Source organism: Papaver somniferum, chromosome 6 (genome assembly GCF_003573695.1).
Source record: "Papaver somniferum cultivar HN1 chromosome 6, ASM357369v1, whole genome shotgun sequence".
NCBI lineage: Eukaryota > Viridiplantae > Streptophyta > Magnoliopsida > Ranunculales > Papaveraceae > Papaver > Papaver somniferum.
In genome coordinates this window covers 24,807,368-24,824,586 of record NC_039363.1, presented here as the reverse complement: position 1 = coordinate 24,824,586, position 17,219 = coordinate 24,807,368, and the positions used below count along the sequence as shown (strand labels likewise).

The window sequence follows — 17,219 nt, the reverse complement described above, 5'->3', positions numbered from 1 at the left end:
ACGGCTTGGCATGGTGGGGCCAAGGCAATGACGCAGTTTATTGAGGCAAAGCATGCGCGGACGGCTTGGCATGTGGGGCCAAGGCATGGCGCGGTCCTGGCGAGGCAAGCATGGCGGAAAGATTGGCGTGGTGGGGCCAAGGCGATGGCGCTGACGGTCTTGGCATGGTGATTGGTCTTTGCGGGCCCGGTTGCCTCTTTTCCTTACTTGACTCAAATAGGAAGTCCTTTCCTTATTCAAACTCCCAAGTATCACGCCTTAAAAGGAGGGTCGGCCTCTCCTTTTGCTTCGCACCTATATTTTTTTATTTTGGCCGTGTGGTAACAGTAAAGCGGACGAGCGAATCCCAGGAATGTCTTCCAACACTTCCTCTTTAACTTGCTTTTCTTGTTTTTTTCTTTCTTTTTTGTGTCAGTGCAAACCCTAGCTGTAGGCGTACCTTTTCATGAACTTGTAGAAATGTGGTCCTTCTGCGTTGGTATGAATCCTAGCCGTAGGTATGCTTTGCACGAACTTGTAATAACATTTAGGCGTGAATACCGTAGTGATGTTGGCCGCCTCAATTACCGTGCAAAGTAGGCATGCATGAGATGGTAATTGTCATTCCCTTCCAGCGAAAACCTAGCTTCTAGGGTGTACTCCTTTTTCCTAGTGTGACCGTGTGTATGGTTCCCGTGGTGGGGCGCGCCTCCTCGGCCGGGCGCAAATTTCCTGCTGCAAGGTATGGTCTTGGCATAAGGTGGTGATGCAGGGTCTGTCAGTCCCCATTTCTTTGCCTATGCACATTATGACTTTGAAAAAAATTGGCTTGCGTCCAGGATGAATCTCCTGTGTCTGATAAAATAATTTCCATGCACTTTTCGTAATAATTTCTCTTCGTATTGTTCCATTATAGTTATTTCAAAGGTGGAAGTAGCGTGAGAGAATTTTCGTTAGGATGTCATTTGAGAAAAGTTCTGCCGTACCGAAATATGTTGGAAATTCCAAGACGAACATAGATGATGAGTTCTTTACAACATCCGCCACGATTAGGAGAAATCATCCCAAGTATGTGTCGATACTTCTGACTGGTCCGGAAAGTGAAGGAGAGGCCCGGTCGGTTCGGCCAGGAGGTGTAATAAGGTTTTGTCTTCAGAGGAAAGAGTATCATGCTTCTCCTATTGATATTAAAATCTCTGTTATTCCGTTGCGTCCCTTTGAGAAATGGATGCGATTCATGATGAGCCAGGAATGTGTAAAATCCATTTTGACCAAGGCGCGGATCATTGATGGTGTCGCGGCTTCCGCAGTGCTTCAAATTAGGAAAGATATTACAGGCTTGGTTGATTTTATTTCCAGATGGTGTCCAGACACTGCAGGTGGGGTGAAATGACTATCTCCTTAGAGAGCGTGGACGTGTTGCTGAACCTTCCTGTAATAGGAAACCTCGATGTCAAATTGTCTGCAGATGAAGAAGAAATGCGCGCCGCTCTGGTTGCGAAATCAAAAGGATTCGTTCGGAAATAAAACGAGACGAGGTGCTTCTATGGCTGGTGGGTGTCTCAGTGGTTTCCCGATGAGTTGGAGCCGAATCAGAAGAATAGTACGCTTCATGTGGCGGCGTTCTTGGCTCTTTGGTTATCCAGAGATATTTTCGATGACGACTCGGGTAAGAAGGAGATAAGACAGGAACTTATTAAGTTTGCCATAAATTGGCAAAAGGTGTCGTTCTCCCTATTGGCGACTTGTTTCTTGTTTCTCTGTACACACACTTGGATCAGTTGGTCGCAGACATGTGCGCTTCAAATGGTTACATGAAAGTGGATTTGTATATTCATGCCGCCTTTCTCCAAGCGTGGATGTGGGAGCACTTCGAAAGGTATGCTCCAAAACCCTTGGCTGTACTTCCCGAGTCTTGGGTGGCTCTAGGCTACTGCGCTGGTCGAATAGGCGCCCAAAGATTGATTCGAACCTGGTTGGATTCCTTGACAACTTTCACACGGTCAATTTTCGTCCATGGGCTCCAGTGCATGCGTCCATAACTCAGATCAGTACCTTCGCTCCTGCTCCGAGCATGTATTTGTCTTATGATAAAGAGGATATGAGTGTTGGAGAGATGGTTTTCATGCGAAGCTGCACGCCCGGTTATGTGTCATCCTTCATTCGAGGATCTTGCAAAGCAGCCTTTCACAATATCGATAGGGCGGCTCGACATATGGGTTTTGACCAAGGGGTCCCACTTGTTCGTTAGCCGGTTGTTCCAGAAGTCTCGTTGCCAACCGTTCTCGATGCTACTGTTCTTGTGTCGAGTTAAAGTCTCCCTTTCCTGCTTGCGGAACGAAATCCATCAACAACCTCCAAATATAACATATTTTGGCAGTATGAGTTTCTCGTTTTCCATGGATTCCTGAATGATGTGGTAGAAAACCGTCGCGGTAAGCCTTCTCCTGCGGTTTTAGCGGAGCATCCACTGCTGAGGGATCCTTCTTCGCCCAAGCGAAAATCTGTTAGCCCGAATGCAGATAGTCCCCAAGTGAAGGAGTGAAGATCTAAAAGCCGTGCAAATGGTTCCCAGTCAGTTTCGACAGCCCTACCGACTTTCAGTTCGTTCAATATGCGGGTACGTGTGATTTTCCTCTTGAATTTAGTTGGATCGTGTATATCCTTGTTTCTTTCCTGAGTATCCGTCTTTGTATCTTGCCTAGGGTCTCAGCAGCGTGAACGCCTTTAACAAGTAGTCAGAAAACATTGCTTCTCGAGACGTAGGGTGGCAGTGCTGAGCCTATCGGATGAAAGCTCAGAGTTCAGTGATGGCGAGGGTAGTTCTTCCGAAAGCAGTGTTGAATCTTCCTCTAGCCAGTCTGAAAGCGAATCAGTGAGTCTCCCGCATGTTTTTTTTTCTCTTTGGAAAATATCTAATCCGTGATGTCATAGGGGGAAACCGTTTCTGAAGATAGCCTTGAGACGGAGACTGGTGGTGATACAGCTTTGTCTCCAATTGTGGCAGCCGCACCGGGCGACCTTGGAATGGATGTTGATCGAGATGAAAACGTCGTTGTGACTCAGATAATGGAGAGTACTCCAGTGGCCGCAGGTGCAAATGTCGTTAGGAATCCCTAGCCGGTTGTTGATGTAGACGCGGGCGCCACTTTCAACCCTCCATATCTGGTTCTTTATCCAGATCATGTGTTGATCGGGGGATTTAGCGTGCCAGTCAAACATGCGGCGCTATACACCAAGATATGGGAAAGCTACGGACATATCGCCACGACCAAGAAGGTTACTAGTCGATTTGCGTTGGTTAAGCCTGTGGAGGAAGCTTTGTCTTCGATTGACGACATGTGCAACATGACCGGTAATACTGTTTCTGAGGATGTAATCTCGATCTCGTGGTTCCATCGTGACATGTGTGTAAACTTCGAGTTCAATGTTCCTTGGTTCGTTGAAGGTTTCTTTGAGGTTGAAAAGTTACTGGTCGAAACAGTCGAAGGTCCTTCTGCGGATATGGTGAAGAAGCAGGAAGCGAAAGTCGAAAAAGTGTCCAAGAAGCTGAAGTTGAAGAGGGCGGCTCTCCAAAGAACGAAGGAGGCTCTTGCTAAGAAGAGCAAGCCATTGTTGAAAAACTTTCCTTGAATGTATTTCTGTCTTCTGAACTTCTTATTTTTAGGTTTTTTTTTTTTTGAAAGGCATATGAGACGCCTAGTTTATGGTTTTGATTTCCTGGATTTTTGGGTTGATAGACAAATGTTACCTTGAGGGTTTTGGATTATTCTTTTGGAATGAATTGTTTTGGAATGGATTATTTTGGGAATGATGTTGTCTTGATTACAATTGCAAGTGACGCAAACATCCCAGGAAAACCATGGAATCGTGAGCGCTGCGTGTCGGTAGATGACATGAGGTGAAACATAACATGGCTATCGGTTTTATCATTCCCGTGAAAACCTGAAATAGCAAACCATGTATTTTGTCTAGGTAAGACTTACTCGGTTTTTCAGGTCTCTTGATGAAAATGGAATCTTCCGGGTATAAAACCGAGTTTTACGAGAGGCACCGTCGTGATTGTGGAAAGTCCCCAGTCGTCTCATCTGATAGTCGTCGATCCCTAGTTGGATCGTTCGCTTTTAATCTCTAGGCAGTCCTCAGTCATCCCTCGCCGTGTCAAGACTGATAATCGGGTCGTCTGGTAACTGAGTCGTCGATCCCTGAGCGGATCGCCTGCTTCTACCGCCTTGATGTCTGGGTCGAAGCATGAAATCGATGGTCAAAAATTGACATTGTACCTGAAAGATCAATCTCCCACTGTGGTCTCCAATTGTTTGAGGGTGAAAACGGTTTCTGCTGATTTTGGTAATTTCGGGTGTGTGGGTGAGAAACGAACTTAAACCCTAAACAATGTACTGCAAGGGAGTACTTTAGATTCGAGAGATCAATCTGTACAAATCCGGCCTAAACCAAGAAATGGTCGTTCCATACTTTCTTCGGTCATAAAGTGAAGGAGAAGGGTTGGTTTTGGGGAGAGAAGCGAAGAAAGTGTTGAGGCAAGAATAGTTGATTCTGGAAGAGTAGTTGTTTCACGACTTGTATCAGAAAGTGGGAAGCTAACAGATGGAAAGCTAGCAAATGTTTTCTGAGTGTTGTATCCTCCTGACATGAACTTGTTTTCGGTGGAAATAGGTAATGCCTATTTATACAAGTCGAAGTGAAACGTACTCTGGTCTCATTAAGAAATGGAAAACGGGTGAGTAAATAGGAGGAGGTGGTAACCGGTAACGCCTAGAATTGATGTTCCATAAAAGAAAGTGTTTCACCATTACTCCCTGTATTTACTAACCGCCTCATCCTTATGACACTTTCTTGTGACATGCGTTGATGTCTCGAGTGTTTTCGTGGAAAACATGTAGCACGTTGTTATTGTTTGGCAAGTTGAGCTTGGGAGACTTCCCGGCTCGGTGGTGACCTTCGACGGTCGAGATTTTGCATCTTAAGAGGAAAGGTAGCCCTTGATTATTGCAACCCTTCGTTTGGTAGCCAGTGGCATGAAAGCATGATTAGTATGGCTTTAACATGGCCTAGTTTAGGCGCGGCCAATAGTTAGGGTTTTGGCTTTGTTTAGGCGCGAACAAACTAGGGCCAAAGGTTTCCATGCGTTAGATGGTAACCTTGGATGGCTAAGATCTGCACCTCAGATGAAAAAGTGGTCGTTGATTGTTGCAGGCGTTCGTTTTGCTAGCCACATAGGGAAGGCCGGTATGGCATGGGCAAAACTAAGGTTTTGGGCAAAAGGTTACCATGCGTTGTTTGGCAACCTTGGACGGCTAGGATTCACATCTAGTATGGAAGGTGGCCGTTGATCGTCGCCCGCCTTGGTTTTGGTAGTCGCATAGGGAAGGACGGCATGGTATAGCGCGACAAGGTGGTTGGCATGCCATTGGCACATGTGGCATGGCATGCCTTGGCGCGGTTTGGCGTGGCCAAAAATAGGGTTTTGAGCCAAAGTTTACCATGCGTTGTTTGGCGACCTTGGACGGCTAGGATTTGCATCTAGGATGGAAGGGTGGCCGTTGATCGTCGCACGCCTTCGTTTTGGTAGCCGCATGGGGAAGGCCGGCATGGTATGGAGCGGCAAGGTGGTTGGCATGCCATTGGCACATGTGGCATGGCATGTGATGTGATTTGTAGATAGTGGTAAAAGTGGTTCGATTCTCAGACTTGTGAAGGATATTAATTAGAATTAAATTCTAGTATTAAAATAGAAAACTCACTAAAAATTATAGCAAACTCAATCAAAGATGATATCAATACTAAAACAAACACTGAGGCTAAGATTCCACTATTTTCCAAGTTCAAAGTGATTAAACCAATACTTATATTTATGCAATTTTCTTGTTTAATTTGATTCTTAAATATTGCAACAAGTAGATTTTCAAAAGTAATAATTGTAAATACCAAGTATGAAGCATCAAAAGTCTTAAAACTAAGCATACTCCATCAAAATAGATCACAATCACTCAAATAAATATCATATTCAATAATAGTTCAAGGCAAATAATCATATAATTATTGCAAATAAAAAGATAAAATAGAATATACCACTTTTTGTTGGAAAAATAGCTTCCTCTATCGCCTCAGCAATGGGGTTTAGATCCTCATATTAATCATGATCTCAAAATATGTGTTTGTTGCTCAAAAGATGATTAAAAGAGTGAAAAGTAATAATACAGACTATTTGCAACAGTGTATTGGTGTTGCAAAACAACTGTTACAATGGAACTGTTACAGAAAAACTGTTGCTTTGTCACTGATTTTAAGGCCCTAGAATACGACTGCCCTGCACAACTTAATGTTCTTCAGCTGTTAAACAACGACGTTGTTCTACGACTATTTACCGTGCGTCAATGTTCTTCGCGTTCTTCTTCTTCAGCAGCAGCAGAAACAGAGTTTGGTAAAGCTCTGATTTCTTCTTCTCTGGCTCTCCTTGGGTTCCCAAACTCTCGGCACCTCTTCTATATGACCCAAGACATCTATTTATATCAAAAATACCGATTAAATCTCTCCCAAATCTTCCAAAATCTCTTTTCTTCTCTTCACGGCTAAGTTGCGGCAATTTCTTGTTTTAGAATTTTTACGCGTTTCTGAGCTTTCAGTTTTATTCTAAACTCTTCCTTAGATAGATACAAATCTTTTGGAAGGTTTACAGCGCTTTAATCTCTCTAAAATTCCCTAAAACAGGTCACACACGTGACTTTCCATATTTTCTGTTGTGAGAAAAATCCGTCGATTGAGCCCAGTCTAATCGACTTAAATACTCATATCAGATTCCTAGACCCATAAGGAGTCTATCCTATGAAAATCAGAGGTTTAATCGACCTCAAACTCCTCCAAATCACGATTGCCAAAACTGTTCTTCACTGCACTATTTTCCCGCCAAAACCTGGTTTTTTGAAATGTTGAAGATGGTTGCCCCTTATCCAGAGTAGGGGTGCGATTAGCAACTTCCTGAAAATGGGATGCCCCATAGTAATTAGGTTACCCCTTATCGAAAGTGAGAGTCTGAATAACAAATGTCCTCCGGGTGCTTTCCGACAACTTTTCGAGCCAATTTTTTCCAAAAATGTTTATTGGACAAAACACCTACAAATAAATAAAACACCATAATAAGTACAAAAATGAGCCCTAACAATATATAGAATCGAGATAAATCGGACATAAAAATGTGTCTATCAAATACCCCCAAACCTATTGCTTGCTAGTCCTCGAGCAAAAATAAAATAGAAATAAAATCATAACTCACTGTCGCAGGCATCGTCGATTGCATTTAGCGTATGCAATAAGCCTTTAAACCCCTAGGTGTCCCTAGTGGCGGAGTGTTGTCTCTGGAGGGCTTACCAGAGGTATACCCACAAAACCTTTATACTCCAGACCCTAACTATCTACACAGAACCTTGGAAGGCACTAAAGAATCTCCTTGGTTGGCATACTTATTGACTACAGAAGGAAGTACCCAGATGCGAAATTCCAATTGTTGTACACGAGTTTGCACTCAAGCATACTAAAATTCATATGAAGTGACAGAGCTCTACTCAGATAGTCGCACTATGGACATCAATATCCGGAGTCAAAACTAATCACATGGATAGATCAAGAAGATGGATATAGAAAAACATAGATGGTTTTGATGTTTACTAGGTGAACGGTGTTTCTCATATCTGTCTGAAGGCCTCCGCCAAAATGAACCTATCCTAATGGACTGAGATACCGGTCTGACTAATATCAGCACACTGGCATATACAAGGGTACCAGTGGTCGATAATCCTAACTCTAGGTCAACACAACTGGCATATACAAGGGTTCTAGTGGTCGACTTTATTGAATTTATTCCAGTTGGTCTGATGGTCTGGTCTCTTTTTCTTCTTCTTTTTTCTTTTTTTTTTGTTGTATCTCAATCACTCTAATCCACCCTAGCATTGGTAACAACTTGAATCGTGAGCCCCACCTAATCACTTAGAGAAACATAGTTTAAAAACAAAACAAAATAAAAACAGAAGTGAAAAGGACTCAACGAGATATGGTGAAACTATCATGTTATTTCTAACACCTGAGCTCCGTGCTTTTATGAATAGACTCTTTAGATGTTGCCATCTAGTCAGATTGGTTCCTCAACTCCTACAACCAAAATGCTTTCATCCACTTAGATTGGTTAGTGCCACCCTTAATAGGGATAAATTTCTAGGCTCTGGAGTTTATTTATTGCAACGAAGAGGTAACAAAAATTTCTACCCCACCCCCAAACTTAAATCTAACATTGTCCTCAATGTTTCAAATCAAAGAACAGTACCAAAAATATAAGTAACATGAGGAAATAGTAAATAGAGAAGTCGGAAAGATAGTACCTGGGTGAAGTGTAACCAAAAGCCTACAAAAATATTATACAACATACAAAATCGCCTTGATGGTCAATCAAGGTAAACAGGGTCCTCCAGAGAGACCTCCTCAACATCACCTGTAGGAAAAGGCTCTAAAAAGGGATTCAATCGCTAACCGTTAACCTTCGAAGAACTACTACCTTCTGGTGTCTCAATCTCAACAGCGCCATGAGGAAAAACAGTACGGACCACAAAAGGACCGGTCCATCGAGAGCGCAACTTCCCGGGGAATAAATGCAAACGAGTGTCATACAGAAGAACTTTTTGACCTGGAGAAAATGACTTTCGTAAAATATTCCTATCATGCACAAGTTTCATTTTGTTCTTATACTCCTTAGCACTATCGTATGCATCTCTACGAATCTCGTCCAACTCATTGAGCTGGAGCTTTCTTTGAGCTCCTGCCTTGTCAAGTGAAAAGTTTAAGTTCTTAATAGCCCAATAGGCTCGATGCTCTAACTCAACAGGCAGGTGACATGCCTTTCCAAACACTAAACGATAAGGTGACATTCCAATGGGTGTCTTAAACGCAGTACGGTAAGCCCATAAGGCATCAGTAAGCCTCGACGACCAGTCTTTCCTATTTGGATTAACTGTTTTCTCTAGAATACGTTTAATTTCCCTATTGGAAACCTCTACCTGACCACTAGTCTGAGGGTGATATGGGGTTGCTACTTTATGGGTAATACCATTGTTTCATTAAAAGAGAAACGGTCTATTACAAAAGTGTGAACCTCCATCACTAATTATAGCTCGCGGCGTACCAAAACGTGTAAGTATATTCTCTTTCAAAAACTGGACTATGACCCTGTGGTCATTCGTTTTACACGGAACCGCCTCAACCCACTTAGTCACATAGTCTACAGCGACAAGTATGTAAAGATAACCAAACGAAATAGGAAATGGACCCATAAAATCAATGCCCACACATCAAAGACCTCAATCACTAAAATAGGGTTCAAAGGCATCATATTTCTACGGGAAATGGTTCCTAACTTCTGGCAACGCTCACAAAACAAATGACTATGGAATCTTTAAACAACGAAGGCCAGTAAAATCCACACTGCAAAATCTTAGCAGCAGTCTTCTTAGCACTAAAATGACCCCCACATGCATGTTCATGACAAAAGGAGATAATACTAGACTGGTCACTCTCAGATACACATCTCCTAATAATCTGGTCCGGACAATACTTAAACAGATAAGGATCGTCCCAAAAGAAATGCTTAACCTCGGCTAAAAACCTAGAACGATCTTGCTTACCCCAATGTTGAGGGGTTCGACCAGTAACAAGATAATTCACTATATTTCATACCAAGGTGATTGGGAAACGAGAACAATTGTTCATCAGGAAAGCTATCCCTTATAGGAAGGGAATCACTAGGGGAACTAACAACTAGCCTAGACAAGTGGTCTGCTACTACATTTTCTGCACCCTTTTTGTCTCTAATGTCTGGGGAAAATTCCTGTAACAATAGGATCCATCTAATCAATCTAGGTTTGGTATCCTTCTTAGATAAAAGGTATTTCAAAGCAGCATCTGTATAGATTATGATCTTAGAACCTAATAGGTAGGACCTAAACTTATCCAAGGAAACACGATGGCTAAAAGTTCCTTCTCGGTAGTTGTGTAGTTCATTTGGGCATCATTCAGAGTTTTGCTAGCATAATAAATCACATGAAGTAATTTGTTTTCTCGTTGTCCTAAAACGACGCCTATAGCATAATCTGAAGAATCACACATAATCTCAAAGGGTAGGTTCCAGTTAGGTGTCCTGGACTATCGGGCAGTAGTGAGTAAAGTTTTAAGCTTCTCAAAAGCCTCTAAACAAGCATCATCAAAGACAAACTTAACATCTTTTGCAAGCAAATTGCAAAGAGGTCTAGAAATCAAGCTAAAATCCTTAATGAATCGACGGTAAAAACCTGCATGCCCTAGGAATGACCTAATATCTTTTACGGTTTTTGGGACCTGTAAAGTCTTAATAAGGTCAACTTTGGCTTTGTCTACCTCTATACCCTTTGAAGAGACGATGTGCCCTAACACAATTCCTGATTTAACCATGAAATGGCATTTTTCCCAATTAAGCACTAAATTTTTTTCCTTACACCTAGTCAACACTAATGTCAAATGATGCAAGCACTCATCGAAAGATGAACCAAACACTGAAAAATCATCCATAAAGACCTCTAAAACCGTTCTACCATATCAGAAAATATGCTCATCATACAACGCTGAAAAGTTGCAGGGAATTACATAGCCCGAAAGCATGCGTCTATACGCAAAGGTACCAAAGGGACAGTAAAAGTGGTTTTCTCTTGGTCTTCTGGGGCAATAACGATCTGATTATAACCGGAGTAGCCATCTAAGAAGCAATAGTGACTATGTCCAGCTAATCGCTCTAGCATTGGTCGATAAAAGGAAGGGGAAAGTGATCCTTCCTTGTGACCTTGTTCAATTTCCTATAGTCAATACACACACGCCATCCCGTGGTCACTCGGGTTGGGATTAATTCATTATTATCATTCTGGACTACAGTGATACCTGATTTCTTGGGGACAACCTGAACAGGGCTGACCCACTTACTGCTGAAATTGGGTAAATAATACCCGCATCTAACAACTTAAGCACCTCTTTTCGAACTACCTCTTTCATGTTAGGGTTCAGTCGACGTTGCATCTCCCTAGAAGGTTTGGAGTCTTCCTCTAAATGAATCTGATGCATACACACAGTAGGACTTATACCCTTAATGTCTATAGTCCACCCTAAAGCTTCCTTATTGTCTTGAAGTATATTTACTAGCCTACTTTCCTGATCACTATCCAAATTGGAAGCTACAATCACAGGTAAAGTCTCAGATGGGCCTAAAAACACATACTTTAGAGTATCGGGTAGTGGTTTAAGGTCCAACTTTTGGGGCTCTTCTAAAGAAGGAATTAGGGTAGTCTCAGAAACTGGTAACGGTTCGAACCTAGCTTTCCATCTATCAGTGTCTAACACAGGGGTAGAATCTAATAGAGCATTCACCTGTTCAATAGTGCTACCGTCGTCAAAATCTAAACCAAAATGGGATAAACAACTTTCTAATGGGTCTTCAGACAAGATGTTTGGTAATGACTCCTGAACTAAGGCTTCTATCATGTTCACCTCCTCAACACATGTGTCATCTAGCTCATGAGGTTGCTTACTGACATTAAAAATGTTCATCTCCATAGTCATATTACCAAAAGACAAACTCATCACACCATTTCGACAGTTAATGATCGCATTAAACGTAGCTAAAAATGGGCGACCTAAAATCACAAGTATCTGGTTCTCTGGGTCAGGGACAGGTTGGGTATCTAGGACCACGAAATTGATCGATGTCGTACGCGTCAAAAATAAATTACTTTCTCACTACTCAAAATATAAAATATAGCAAGGGCAAGAAAGGATCGTTCCCACAGAGAGGACTAAGGTTGTCAAATTGTTTCGGTTTCCTATAAATACCAATGGGAGGTTTTCTGATTTTTTAAAAGTAAACTAAAATAAAAGCAAATAAAGCACACAAATTAATATGTAAAGATATTGGTTAAGGATTCATCTTCATTCACAAACATGCTTTTTAACAATAACTAGAATTGATATTTAATCTCTCCTTTATCAAAGGCCCTAAGATACCTTGATCGCAAGTATATCCCGCAAATCTCCTGTTTTCATCAACAAACACATTAAAAGATGCGAGTATGAATTTTACCTTAGAGAACAACCTAACGTGTAAAAGCACTAATCAAGTTTAATTCCCTAGATGCATTAAGTTCTATGAAATCAGGCCAATCAAAGCAATCGAACGTGTAAAAGCACTAATCCGATTTAACAAAGGTTATAACTCACTTGTGACTACTAGGATGTATCACTACAAGCAATAATCACAATTATGCTACTTGTATTCAAGGTGTATCACGTTTACGTATAATAAACCCTAAAATATCAATAGATATGATTACAAGTTCTACCAATTTGCAACTTGACAAAACTAACAATCAATCATACATGGCGATATTTCTAGCGAATCATAATCGATAAAACATGAGACAAAACCAATCTATTGAACAAAACTCATGCTTGGAAATCCAATTTATTCTTTAACCAATGATAAAATTCTTGCTCATGTTTTTGGAGTTCATAACAAGAATGCAAAGAAGAGTTTCCATGTCTAAACCCTAGAACAAAAGTAGAAGAAGAGATATCCCCCAGAGAATAAATCTCCCCTCCTTATGTAGAGAAGTTTTCTTTTTCTCTGTCCCTTAACCGACCAACTCCCATGTAAGCCCACACAAACTCTGCCAAAATTATCCGCCTAAGCAGCCCACATGTTGTTAAGCCCAATTGATATTTGGCTTGTCAGTTCTCTGGAACTGACAGCCTACTTTTTTTCCTGCTCAACAGTCACTTCCTCCAACTGCCGGCCATCTCTCCTGCAGTTCCAGCTATGGCATTATTCCAAATCACCACCAGTTGAGCTTTCTTGTAACTCTATCTCAATGCACCTACATCTCCTAAGGCCACCAATCCATCGCAACTCCATTTGTTGTCTGCAATAGCACACCATCTCAAGCACAAAACAAGTACCCATTGCATCACCACCTAACTCTGCTGCATCATTTCCTTGTCTTCAACTCAACAGTACCTCCATCTTCATCTCAGGTTCAAATGCAGCTGCAATTTCACCTGTTCTCACAATCATCTACAACATTTCAGTTCAACCTGCGATGCCCAATTAAGTTCTCACTGCAACACCAACTGTATTTCCTTCTTGACTCCAATCTGTAGCCAAACCCTTCAATTCTTCTCCTGCTAACATACAACCACAAACTCACAGCCATTGCATACAATCCTCGGTAGCTCCATACCTGTAATTCTGACATCCACCAGACCATCTGTAGCTCCAGCTGCAACTCCACCAATCCAGCAACCCATTTCAGCTCAAGAACAACATCAGCATCTGATATAAATTAGATACCCCTGCAGGGCATTACAAGCCACTGCAATCCATTCCATTATAACACCAGCTGCAACTGCCACTGCAATTCCCAGTTCATCCAGGCATAACAGGCTTCAAACATTCAATCCATTTTCTGTAACTCCCAACTTCAGTTGCATTCTCCACTGCAAACCAGAGCCCACCACCTATCTCCATAGCTACCACCTGCTGTAACGACAACACTACAGTCTCGAGCCATTCTCACTTCAGTTCAGCTCAAACACCTGCTACTTCATCCTCGTTGTCACGGATGCTGCACCTCAACCATCATCTCAGTCATCCACACAAGTACCAGCTTTAGCACCATCTGTAGCTGCAATACCCATTTTAATTCTCACTGCATGCACATCCACTTTCTGCAGCTACACTTCAATTTCAAGCATAATGCAAAACCATCTTCTAAGTCTTCTTATCCTCCAACAACAGCTGACATACATTCCACCACACACACATGCCTGTAATTTACATTCATCTTATTGTATTCAGTAGCTCATAACCAACAACCTGCTGACACCTGCAATATGTATTTGAGACTTAGGCATTCATCTAACCATTCTTGAGCCAACACAGCATCACTACCATGAGCATCTGTAACACCACTTCTATCTCAGGCACCAAACTACAACTGCAACATATGTAAAATCCTTCAAGGCAACCCATGTTCTCTTACTCGCAATCGCAGCTGCACTTCATTCAGCTACCTGTCACCAACAAACTGCAATTCATGTCATAATCAGACAACGGCTACAACATCATTCCGTTAACTCATCATTCCAATGTTCTTCACTGCTTCATAACCAGCTACTTGCACAGACCACCAGTTTTCTCGGCAACACCAGACTCTATCACTTGAAATCTCCATTTTAGCTTCCACCAGACCTAGACGCACTCAAATTCCTTGTAATCATCCATGGGAATACACACAGAGAACTCAACCCTTGAATCTCTTCACCTGAGTCATGCTCCATCTTTCCTTGAAGCATCTTTCCTTGTAGCTCTCAACATCAGACTCTCCTTGATCTCAGTTCTTCTCGGCACCAGTTGCACATCACAACTTCAGTTCAAACCCTCGGCAACAGCAGCACCAATTGCAACTTCTTATCTTCAATTACAACCAAAATCAATCCAAACTCAAATCTGAGTTTAACCCATCTGCATCCACCCTATTTCAATCTTCACAAACCATACTTCCGATCTCAGTAAACTTGAATCACTGCACCAATTCAGTCCAACTCCAAAACCCATCTCCATCTCATCCTTGTACTGAAATTCTCATCTCTTGATTGAATCAACCAAACCCTTCTTAAAACAATTCTTAACCTAAATTACCAGCACAACCATCTTCCACCTTCTCAGATTTCTCAATGATAATCATCAACAAATCAACATATACATCTTTTTCATCTTGATTCTTCTCGGCAGCATCAACAATTCTCCTTCTATTTCAGAAACCACCTCAAACCCATCAAGAACTAATTAACAGAATCCACCATCTTCTAATTAACACCAGCAGCATCTGCTTCACTCATTTCGCAATTTCAATCTTTTTTCTCTTGGTGGTAACAGCAGCAGCTGCTACTTTTATTCTCTCGTCTCTGAATTGTAGACGGAATTGATTGAGAAGAGAAAACACTTCTCTTGATTTTAGGGCTTGGTAATGATTGAAATTACTCAAGACACCCACTCTCCAGATAAGGGTTACCCATTTCTTACATAGCTTGTCGGTTCTAAAGAACGGACAACCTATTTTGTTTTCTTGCTCAATTGTCAGTTGCAGAGAACTGACAGCTCATTCTTCGCCTGTGACTTGACCTTTTTGCTCTTTACGCTCCAAATGGACGTTTTCTCCTTCTTTTGATCCAAATGACTCTATTGCACCTAATAAACTCAAAAGCAAACATAAAATACATAATTTACAAGAAAAGTAGCAAAGAAATCATAAATACTAGATATAAAATTAGGTGTTTTAAACACCTATCAGAAATCCACTGGATAAATAAACTTGTCGACCTCAATAAGAACATCCTCGATAACACCTCGAGGGATTTTAACAGACCTATCAGCTAACTGCAGTGTTATCTGAGTAGGTTTCATTTCACCAAGTCCTAGCTGTAAGTATACATGGAATGGCAGTAAGTTCACACTGGATCCTAAGTCAAGTAAAGCTTTTTCTACCCGGAAGTTACCTATTGTGCAAGCAATGGTAGGAGAACCTGGGTCTTTGTACTTTGGATTTGTGTTGTTCTGAATGATTGAACTTACGTGACTTGATAAAAAGGCTTTCTTATGGACGCTAAGTTTTCGCTTTCGCGTACACATATCTTTAAGGAACTTGGCATAAGCAGGAATTTGCCTAATTGCATCTAATAAGGGAAGGTTTATGGTAACTTTCTTAAAAACCTCCACTATGTCATTAAAGTTCGATTCCTTCTTTGTTGGTACTAATAGCCGAGGAAATGGGGCTCTAGGCCTAAAATCAGACCTTTCAGGAACCGAATTCACATCATCAGAAACTTTATTAGTCTCTTCAGCTACTGGTTATGAGAGGTGAGATCCTGAGGGGTGAACTACAGTATGTTCACTATCGGGCATGGTTACCTTATTGTCTACAACTTTACCACTTCTAAGGGTTCTAACAACATTCAATTGATTCGATGGTTTTGCACCTAATTCATGAACTCCTCTAGGGTTGGGTTGTGTTTGACTAGGAAACTTACCTTTTTCTCTTAAAGAATCACTTATCAGACCAACCTGGATTTTTAACTCGGAAATAACCTGACTATTTTCTTGTCCTATCCTGTTACTAGCTTGTAGACTCTGTTCTACGGATAACTGGAATTTTGCATTTTGCTGAGTTAACAAGGCGAGAGATTCCTCTAAACTTAGGATTTTCTTATCTAACTGATTCTGAAACTGAGCTAGTCCCGAAGGATTCTTAGTATAGCCAAAACCTGGCGGAGCATTAGAATTACTAAACTGACCTTGACTTTGGCCCTTAGACCACGAAAGGTTCGGATGGTTTCTCCAACCAGGATTATAGGTTTCTGAATATGGGTCAATCTTTTGACGGTTATCAAATCTAGTGTTATTATAAAGAGCATTGGCCTGCTCTTCAATATTCTGTCCTTCCCAAAAAGGCTCCACTCTACCACTAGTATGGCCCACTTCTAAGGCTTCTAACCTTTTTGCTATAGCAGCAATTTTAGCATCTGATTCATAGCCTCCTTCTACCCTATTAACGTTTCCTCTACTTAAAAGAATTTTTTTCTGGGGTGCCCTACTATTTTCCCATTGCTGGGTTTTTTCGGCGATTTCATTACAAAATTCCATCGCCGCATCAACAGTTTGGTTTTCAAATCCACCAGTGCATAGAGACTCAACCATAGTCGTTGTGGAATAATCTAAACCCTCATAAAGGATCTGAACTAGCCTAACCTTTTCTAAACCATGATGAGGACACTGGGATAATAAATCATTGAACCTTTCCAAATACAAATATAAAGATTCTCCCTCTTGTTGTGAAAATGTGCATATTTGCGTCCTAATAGACGATGTTTTGTGCCTAGGGAAAAACTTATTGAAAAAGGCAGATGTAACTTGTTCATATGTCTCAATTGACTCGGAGTCCAAACTATACAGCCACGACTTGGCCTTATCTTTCAGGGAAAATGGGAATAACCCATTTTCCAAGCACCATCATCTAAGCCTCTAATTCTTAGAGTACTACAAATTTCCTCAAAATCTCTAACATGGTAATAAGGGTTTTCATTTTCTTTCCCTAAAAAGATTG

General features: G+C 41.4%; 1 pseudogene; it reads left to right on the top strand.

Annotated features, from left to right (window-relative positions):
* The first annotated feature begins 16,871 nt into the window (after window positions 1–16,871).
* LOC113292197 lies at window positions 16,872–16,971 on the top strand (annotated as a pseudogene).
* Window positions 16,972–17,219: the final 248 nt, after the last annotated feature.